Consider the following 8,733-nt stretch of genomic DNA (forward strand, 5'->3'; position numbering starts at 1 on the left):
CATTTCCTCTGCATACAGGTTGAACAGCAACGGTGATAATGGGCAACCCTGCCTTACACCCCTTCCTAACACTGCCCATCCTGACTCCCCGTTTCCCACCGGCACCTGAGCAGTCTGAGACATGTACAGGTTGCGGATTAGCCTCCTTTCCCTCCAATCTATTCCTATTTTCTGCAATATACTCATTAGTTTTTCCCAATTCACTCTATCAAACGCTTTTTCGAAATCTACGAAACACGCAAATACCTCCTGGTTGTGTTCTATATTCCTCTAGATTAATAATCTCATTACTGCAATGGCATCACGCGTACCTCTCCCCTTCCTAAACCCAAACTGATCATCCCCTAAGTAATCATTTGCCCTACTCTCTATCCTTTTGTTCATGATCCTGAGAACAACTTTAGCTGCGTGGGATATCAAACTAATTGTCCTATAGTCCTCACATGACGTGGCCTTTACCTTTTTCGGAATAGGAACTAAAACTGATCTCACAAAGTCTTCCGGCCAGATTCCCTCCTCATAAATACTACGGATCAGCCCATATAGCCTCTTCCTCCCACACTTTCCTAAGCATTTTAAAAGTTCCACGGGAATGTTATCTACCCCCACGGCCTTATTTAGTTTCATCTCCCTTAATGCCCTTTCTATCTCATTGTCTAGTATGCCTGGACCTAAGCTGTCTTCCTCTGCGTCATTTTCTTTTTCAATGTCTAACTTTGTTGGTCTGAGTTCTTTACTATACAGTTCTTCTATATACTCCTTCCATCTCTCTTGGATCTTTCCTGCGTCAACTATTACCTTACCCGCCTTATCTCTAACTGTTAGCATAGCTCTTCCTTTCTTACTTCCCGATAACGATTTAACTTTGCTGTACAGCACACCGATTTCACCCTTCCTCTGCAGACTTTCCATATCCTCGCACTGCGTCTTCCACCATGCTTCTTTTGCTTTATTTGTTGCCCGCCTCAATTTATTGTTCAATTCTTTGTACTTCATTTTGCCTAATTCTGTATTTATATTCTTCCATTTTCGCCGCTCTTCCATCTTTGTAATCATCTCATCCGTGATCCATGGTTTCCTAGTCCTTTTAGCGTTAACGGTTCCAATAGTGTCTTTTGCGGCTTTAGACAACCCTTTCTTGATAATTTCCCATTTTTCTTCGATAGTACTAAGCCCTTTACCATCCTCCATGATTTTCTCTACCGCCTGTTTGTATTCCTTCCTTTTCAACCCATTTAATGCTTCTACATTCCATTTTCTAACTCGCCGCCCCTGCCTTATCTTTTTGAAACGTACGCTACATTTCATAACAACTAAACTGTGGTCTGAGTCCGCATCCGCTCCCGGGAAGCTGTGGGAATTTATCACACTGTTCCTAAACCTGTGTCTAACCAGGATATAGTATAATCTAGCTGATATCTTCCTGAGTCACCTGGCATTTTCCATGTATACCTGCGTCTTTTGTGGTGCCTAAACCAAGTGTTGGTGATGACTAACCCCTGTCTCCTGCAGAACTCAACTGCTTTCTCCCCGCGGTCATTCCTCCTGCCTAAACCGTAGTCCCCCACCTCATCACCATCTCTTCCTTCGCCTACCGTCGCATTCCAATCCCCCATCACTATCAAATGTTTCCCTGCAGGAACACACGCGATCATGTCCTCTAACTGATCGTATATCCTATCGACCTCTTCTTCCTTATGGTTGCTCGGTGGCATGTATACCTGAATAATACCTAAGTTCGTCGGTTCTGCTTTTATCTCCACTAGTAGTATTCTATCCGTTACCTGCTCTATGTTGACTACGCTTCTTCCTACCTCTTCATTTAATACTATGGCCACCCCTCGTTGGCTCTCGTCCCCACCGCTGTATATTATTCTATACTTATCACTCCAGTAATCCCCGCTATCTTTCCATCTCACCTCGCATAGACCTAAAATATCTATATTTCCCCTTTCCATCTCTCGCTTAACATTCTCCAATTTCCCTGTCCTCATCATTGTCCTAACATTCCACGCTCCTATTCTAACTAATTTGGTCTTCTTCTCCTGCGTCTTCTGTCCTGCTGCTGCTGGTTTTCCCTTGCAAGGGTTTCGTGGGATGACGACCGCGGAAGCCTTGCCTCCCCCGCTGCCGGGCACGACACACGGCCGATTGGGCCGAGCCCCGTGGTTGCCAGGACTCAAAATATCTCTATAGTCCATCATATTTTTCTTGGGAATGATAATTGAGGTGGAATGATCTGGTACTTTCCCGGCGAATAATGTTTTCCAAGATTATTCGGGTCTCCCACCGGGTCCACGTTCGTAGGGTTGCCGACGTTTCGATGGCCGAGTCGTCCATCGTCTTCAGGGCATGAAGACGATGGACGACTCGGCCATCGAAACGTCGGCAACCCTACGAACGTGGACCCGGTGGGAGACCCGAATAATCTTGGAAAATAATTGAGGTGGTTTCCCCTTGCCTTCCTCAATAGTGTTTTTAACGTGACACCATCACTTAATGGCCGCCCCACTGGGGTCAGACGCCATTGCAGCCGCCTCACTAAGGAACAGACGCTGCGTGGACTACCTTTCGTCTGGCTCCTAACCTTCGACCTATCTGGCATGGGTGACCCTACCAGGAGCAATTTTTATTACTTCCGCCAGCACAGCTCTAGGGGTCGTCGGAACGCACAAGCCCTTCCACCACGTCAAGGTTGTAGTCCGGGGAGGGCTTATGTATATACTTACCATGTTATTTTTTTTTTGGTAAGTTCCAAAGAATGATCTTCGAAGCTAATTTCTACAATTTACGGAATAACAACGGACGTTTAATTTGTTCGTAATGTTCGTCAAATATAGGAAAGTTTTCGCCGTATAAATTCCGTTAGATAAGATATAAAGTAGGTTAGATTACCTCCTAGAAATGAAACGTGTGAGATATTGGCTGTGAATATGAAGTTAGTTCAATTGCTGTGGCCAATAATAAGAAATTTAGACCTCCAACGACGTTATTGCAGTCAGCCGGTGACCGTCGTTTGACTTGATTTTCACTTGTCATCGAACAGTGCTTTGTTACTGACGTCTTCTCGTTATCAAGCCTCTCCCCGTTGATGGTCATCGGCTGACCGAAATAACTTTATTGCAGCTTTATAAGTTTCTTATTATTGGCTTTAGCAACTAACCTAACTTCACAGGTTACCTCATATTAGAGACAAGTAGGTTTTGCTACCACATATACATGTATTATAACTTACCTGATGGGAGTTCTTAGGTAAAATATTTCTGAATAAGTAATAAGGTAATGAGAAGACGAGATTGTTAAAAGCAATATTATATATATAATTGCAATGTACATAGTGCTTAGAAATTGACAAGCCATTTTTAAATCTGTTATTATGATCCATACTCCCTAACAACTACTTCCATGGGGCAGCGTGTATCTCATGAACTGACAAACGATGCTCAAAAGAATTATTTTTAATTTTTTGCTAATCGGATAATGAACTTAGTTACCAATCTATCCATTGAATTATACATAGCTAAGATCTAAAAAGGTGATTGGAGTAAAAGAATACCAGTTACGAGAAAAAAGGTAAGTACATAAATCTTGATTAAAGATGGATCTTCACATTCCGTTTCCCCCTCAAGTCAGTAATATCACATAATTCTTGTAAAGCACACTGTGACAACGCTCAAGGCGATTTATACCCTTCGCTATGCAATAAAGTGGGAATTTATGATTTTAAAATAAAAATTATTATAATAATCTGGTGTAATATGGTTTTAAAAAATGAAAAATGGCTTCCAAATAGTGCTTCACCACTAACTTGAAGGGCGAAAAATACACATGCCATTTAATTTAGAAAGAGAGACAAGATACGTATTAGGGGGTTTCATATTACCAGTGAATATCACTTTTTTATGATACTCTTTCCTTCAGTTTTGTTTGTTTTAAATCGTCTTCATTCCAAATAAAATGTGTATTATTTCCAAATCCTCAAAACTCGGTTCTTGGCACTTCCTCTTCTACCATGACCGTCAGAATGCCATTATCTCTTAATATCTCGTACATTTCACCTACTTTTAATGCCGTCTTACAAATTCCTCCATCAACTTCTTGTCTCTACCAACCAAGCTCAATACATTTTCTTTTGCCATGTTTCGTCCATCGCTTACCAATCCCACATCTCAAAAGCCTCCACCCTACGTCCTCCTATCCTCTTGCCTCGAAGCCCAAGTTTCTGAAGCATACAGCATTACGCTCCAAATCAGTTTTCACTAATCTTTTATGACCATCTTAAATTATAGTCCTCATTGCATACTCTATGAAAATAAAGAAGAATTTACTTGAAAGATCTGGTGCTTTCCCGGCGTATTAGTTGGGTGAATTCTTCTCGGGTCTTCCACCGGGTCAATTTTGCCAAAAACATTTTGGCGGAACGGCAATCAGGCTGGATGACGATGACCGAGTCGGGAATCGAAACGTCGGCAGCTATGGAGCCATTGACCCGGTGGAAGACCCGAGAAGAATTCACCCAAGAATTTACTTGTTTTAAGAAGGGGACAATAATTAGGTAAACTGCTTGCTACAGAGACAATTTGCAGATTCAAAGAGAGATAGTAATCACCGAAATACTGGGGATACGTGGAATCACTTCCTTGAGATCTCGCGCTCAGCAGTCCACAAGTCCATTCCCAGGAATTTTATAAAAGATAACATGGAACCTAGATGCTACAACGCGGATGTTAGAAAATCATTGCGACGCCAAAGGCTAAGTCACGCCAAGATGAAAAATATTAGGAATTATATCTGTAGTGCAAAAGAAATGAGATCACTTATTCACTCATCACTTATCACTTACAGGGTTCGTCCGGAAAATAAGTGTACTGATTTTTTCCCGCCGCTCCAGGCGCGCCCAGCACCGCTCTGACGGGCTGCGATTGGAGGGGGGTATGTTGGCAAGCGACGCTGAAAAAGGCAGTCGGCTCTGAGCTGTGGTGTAGTGAGGAGCTCTGTTAACGCGAACCTCCACGCTCGACCCACCTCACGGAACGCGATGCCGAAGTTTTTGGAGCAGCGTTATTCCATTAAATTTGCGGTAAAGCTTGGGAAATCGTCTACCGAAACTGTCGGTATGATTAACCAGGCTTACGGGGAGTCATCCATGTCCAGAAACATGATCTTTCGGTGACACAAGATGTTCGTGGAGGGCAGAGAAGAGGTCGACGACGAACCACGGCCTGGACGCCCATCAACGACACTCACCGACGAAAATGTGCGAAAAGTTCGCGATGTACTGAACTCTGATCGTCGTCTTAGTGTTCGGATGATAGCAGAGCAGTGTAATGTGCCAAAAACAATAGTGCACGAGATTATTAGGCACCAATTACAGATGCGAAAAATTTGTGCAAAGTTGGTGCCGAAAGTGCTCAGTGATGATCAAAGACTCAATCGTTTGGAAATCGCGACACAACTTGCGGATCACTGCAAAAATGATCCACATTTTTTAGAGAACGTTGTTTCGGGTGACGAGACGTGGATCTTTGAGTACGACCCGGAGTCGAAGAGACAAAGTGCGGAGTGGCACACCCCATCATCACCCCGTCAAAAGAAAGCTCGCATGAGCAAACTCGGATCAAGGCGATGCTCATTGTCTTTTTTGACAAAAGGGGAGTCGTCCACTACGAATTTGTACCTGAACGACAAACTGTAAATGCTGCATTTTACGTCCAAGTGCTCGACAGGCTTCGAAAACGAGTCGCCCGCGTCCGGCCAGCGATCAAAAACATCTGGCGGCTGCATTACGACAATGCGCCGTCTCACACCGCGCCATTCGTGTCGGACTTCTTGGCCAAGCACGGCGTGGCAACGCTGCCGCACCCGCCCTACAGCCCGGACTTGGCACCACCGGACTTCTTTCTGTTCCCGAAGATAAAGAGGAGTTTGAAAGGAACGCGATACGGGACTTTGGACGCCGTCAAAGAGGCCGTGACGACGTGTCTTCGAGAGGTTCCCGATGATGCCTTCGCGGGAGCGTTCCAGGAATGGGAACGCCGCTGGAACAAGTGTATCGACTCACAAGGGTCCTATTTTGAGGAATATTAGCTTAAGATATGTAAAAGTGTAATAAATTTTTTTTCCTGAGCTCAGTACACTTATTTTCCGGACGAACCCTGTATTCACTCACCACTAATCACTTATTCACTAATGACTTAATCAATTATCACAAGGTAACTAGGGCGAATGCCAAGAAGGAATTTCGGAATGTTCTAAGTGAATTCAAAAGGAAAATAGTATATAATATATTATATATATATATATTATATATTATATATTATATATATATATATATATATATATATATATATATATATATATTATATATATTATATATTATATTATATATATATATATATATATATATATATATATGCGAGAAGAATAGCCGGTTATTCAAAGGGATATCAGTTGCTCTATATTATGGTTAGGCTTAGATTCAGGAACAGCGTGATTAATTCGCACAGTTTCACGGGAGCGGATGCGGACTCAGACCATGATTTAGTAATAATGAAGTGTAACGTTCGGTTCAAAAAGATAAAACAGGGAAGGCGGTTTAGGAAATGGAGTTTGGAAGCGCTAACAAGAAAGGAGTATCAGCAGGCTGCAGATAAAATCATGAGTGAGGAAAGGGAGCTGGGTACTAGGGAGGGAAGAAAAACCATAAACACGCTAATCAACCCGAAGGTTAGTTTGGTAGGTGATGGTAGAGTTCACCCAGTACTAAGCCCTATACGGCGTGTGAAATTCACACATCAGGGTAGGGGGGCCAGTTCCTTTCCCTGTGCCGGTTATGGTTTCCCAGGGACACCTGGTACCCTATAAATCACAAAGCTTGGGTGGAGCCGCAGGTGCCCAGTGTGTCTTGCCCGGGAATCGAACCCGGGACCCTCCGGTCAGCCGTCAAACACTACCCCCTGGAGTACCGCGAAATAGATATCTAAAGCGGCAAATGAAACTATAGGAAGAGTAAACATGAAAAAGACAAGAAAACCATAAATTACGTATAATATGTTTAGAAATATAGGAAATAGAAGTATTTTAACTCAAGGAAGAACATAGTACCTAGAGATGAACAATAAACTAAGGCGGGAAACTAATGGAGCGAAATAAACCTGGTGGAAGACGCACAGTGAAGAAATTGAGAGTTTATAAACGGAAAGAGAAATCAGTGCAATGCACAGAAAGGTGAAAGCATTTTCAGGATGTAAGTAGGAAAAGTCCGTGTACATTATTGCAGATATGTCAGGAAAATTATTACCTGTATCTGAGGCAAGAAAGATTATTGAGAGATTGAAAGAAAAAATAGAGGATCTATAAAGTTAGGTCAGCAAGTTAGAAAGAGAAAAAGACGTACTAGTAGATGAATATAAGTTAGACCCAAACATACTTCACCGCGAGATGGATAGGGCATTAAGGGAATTGAAATCAAATAATTGTATGCGGATGGATAACATTCCCGCCGAACTACTTAAGGGTTTTGGAAACAGGGAAGGATGAGTCTTTATGGACTTATTCCTGCCAATTATGAGGGAGGAATTAGGCCGAAATATTACGTTCGATCAGTGTTCCATCCCAAAAAAGGAAAGGCAGACGTTTATGAGGACTGAAGAACATTAATTTTTATTATTCGCACAGGCAGGGTGGTACTTAGAAAAATCAATAAGAGGATAGAGAGGAGGGAAAATGTTACTTAAACTAATGAATTAATGAATGAATTGTAGAAAACAGAAGTAGATTGGATGCATAAAAGACTTATCCGCAAACTGTATACAGGTCAACCTGCATGCAGCCTGTATATCTCAGACTGCTCAAGGGCGAGTGGAGGATGGAAAGTCAGGATGGGTAGTGGTTAGTCAGGAGTGCACATTATTACGTATTTTTTTACGTACAGGTTCTGTCCCAATTGTCAACCTGATTGCAGATCAAAGTACAAATTCCAAAGCTTCTTCAAAATAGCACCCTTGTGCATCAACACACCGATGACAGCGCCAGTCGCTTCCTGAAAGGCGTCGACGGGAACCGCGTTCAAGCACCTCGTCACGGCCGCTTTGACGGTATCCAGCATTCCAAAATGGTTGCCTTTCAAGCTCCTTTGTATTCTTGGGAACAATAAGAAGTCCGGCGGTGCCACATCGGGGCTTTAGGTCGTCTAGGGCAAGATGAAAGAGATCTCGCGAGATTGTCACACGAGCAGCCTTCTTAACTTCCGACAGCACCTTGGGGACCATCTTAGCACATTCCTTTTTCATGACTAGATCTTTAAGAATGCGTTACACTGTGGTTTTCGGAATATTGCAATCTTCTGCTAACATTCTGACACTCAGGCGCTGATCGGAATTGAGAATGTCTCTCACTTTTTGCACACTCGTCGCCAACCTCCTCTCTTACCTCCCGGGACATCCTGTGCCTAAGGGAAACCAGGCCTTGGGACACGTCTCGTATCGTTGCTCCGTGGAACTTGGCATCACGAATTCGTGACGCGACCCTCGTACAGGGGTCCAGTCTAGCAGCGTTCCGCACACTATAACGGCCCGCAGACAACTGACGTGGTTCCTGTTGCTTTCCCAAGCCCTCTCACAACTTTTCCTGCCACAAATTTCCCCACTGTAGCCGTACGCGTCGGCGGAAAAAATCTTTCTACTTATGTTTGGGGGAGACCCTGTGTATGTGGGTGAATGGTTGAAGAGATAT

This window comes from Hetaerina americana, unplaced genomic scaffold (assembly GCF_022747635.1).
Source record: "Hetaerina americana unplaced genomic scaffold, ioHetAmer1.1.p SCAF_9, whole genome shotgun sequence".
Lineage (NCBI taxonomy): Eukaryota > Metazoa > Arthropoda > Insecta > Odonata > Calopterygidae > Hetaerina > Hetaerina americana.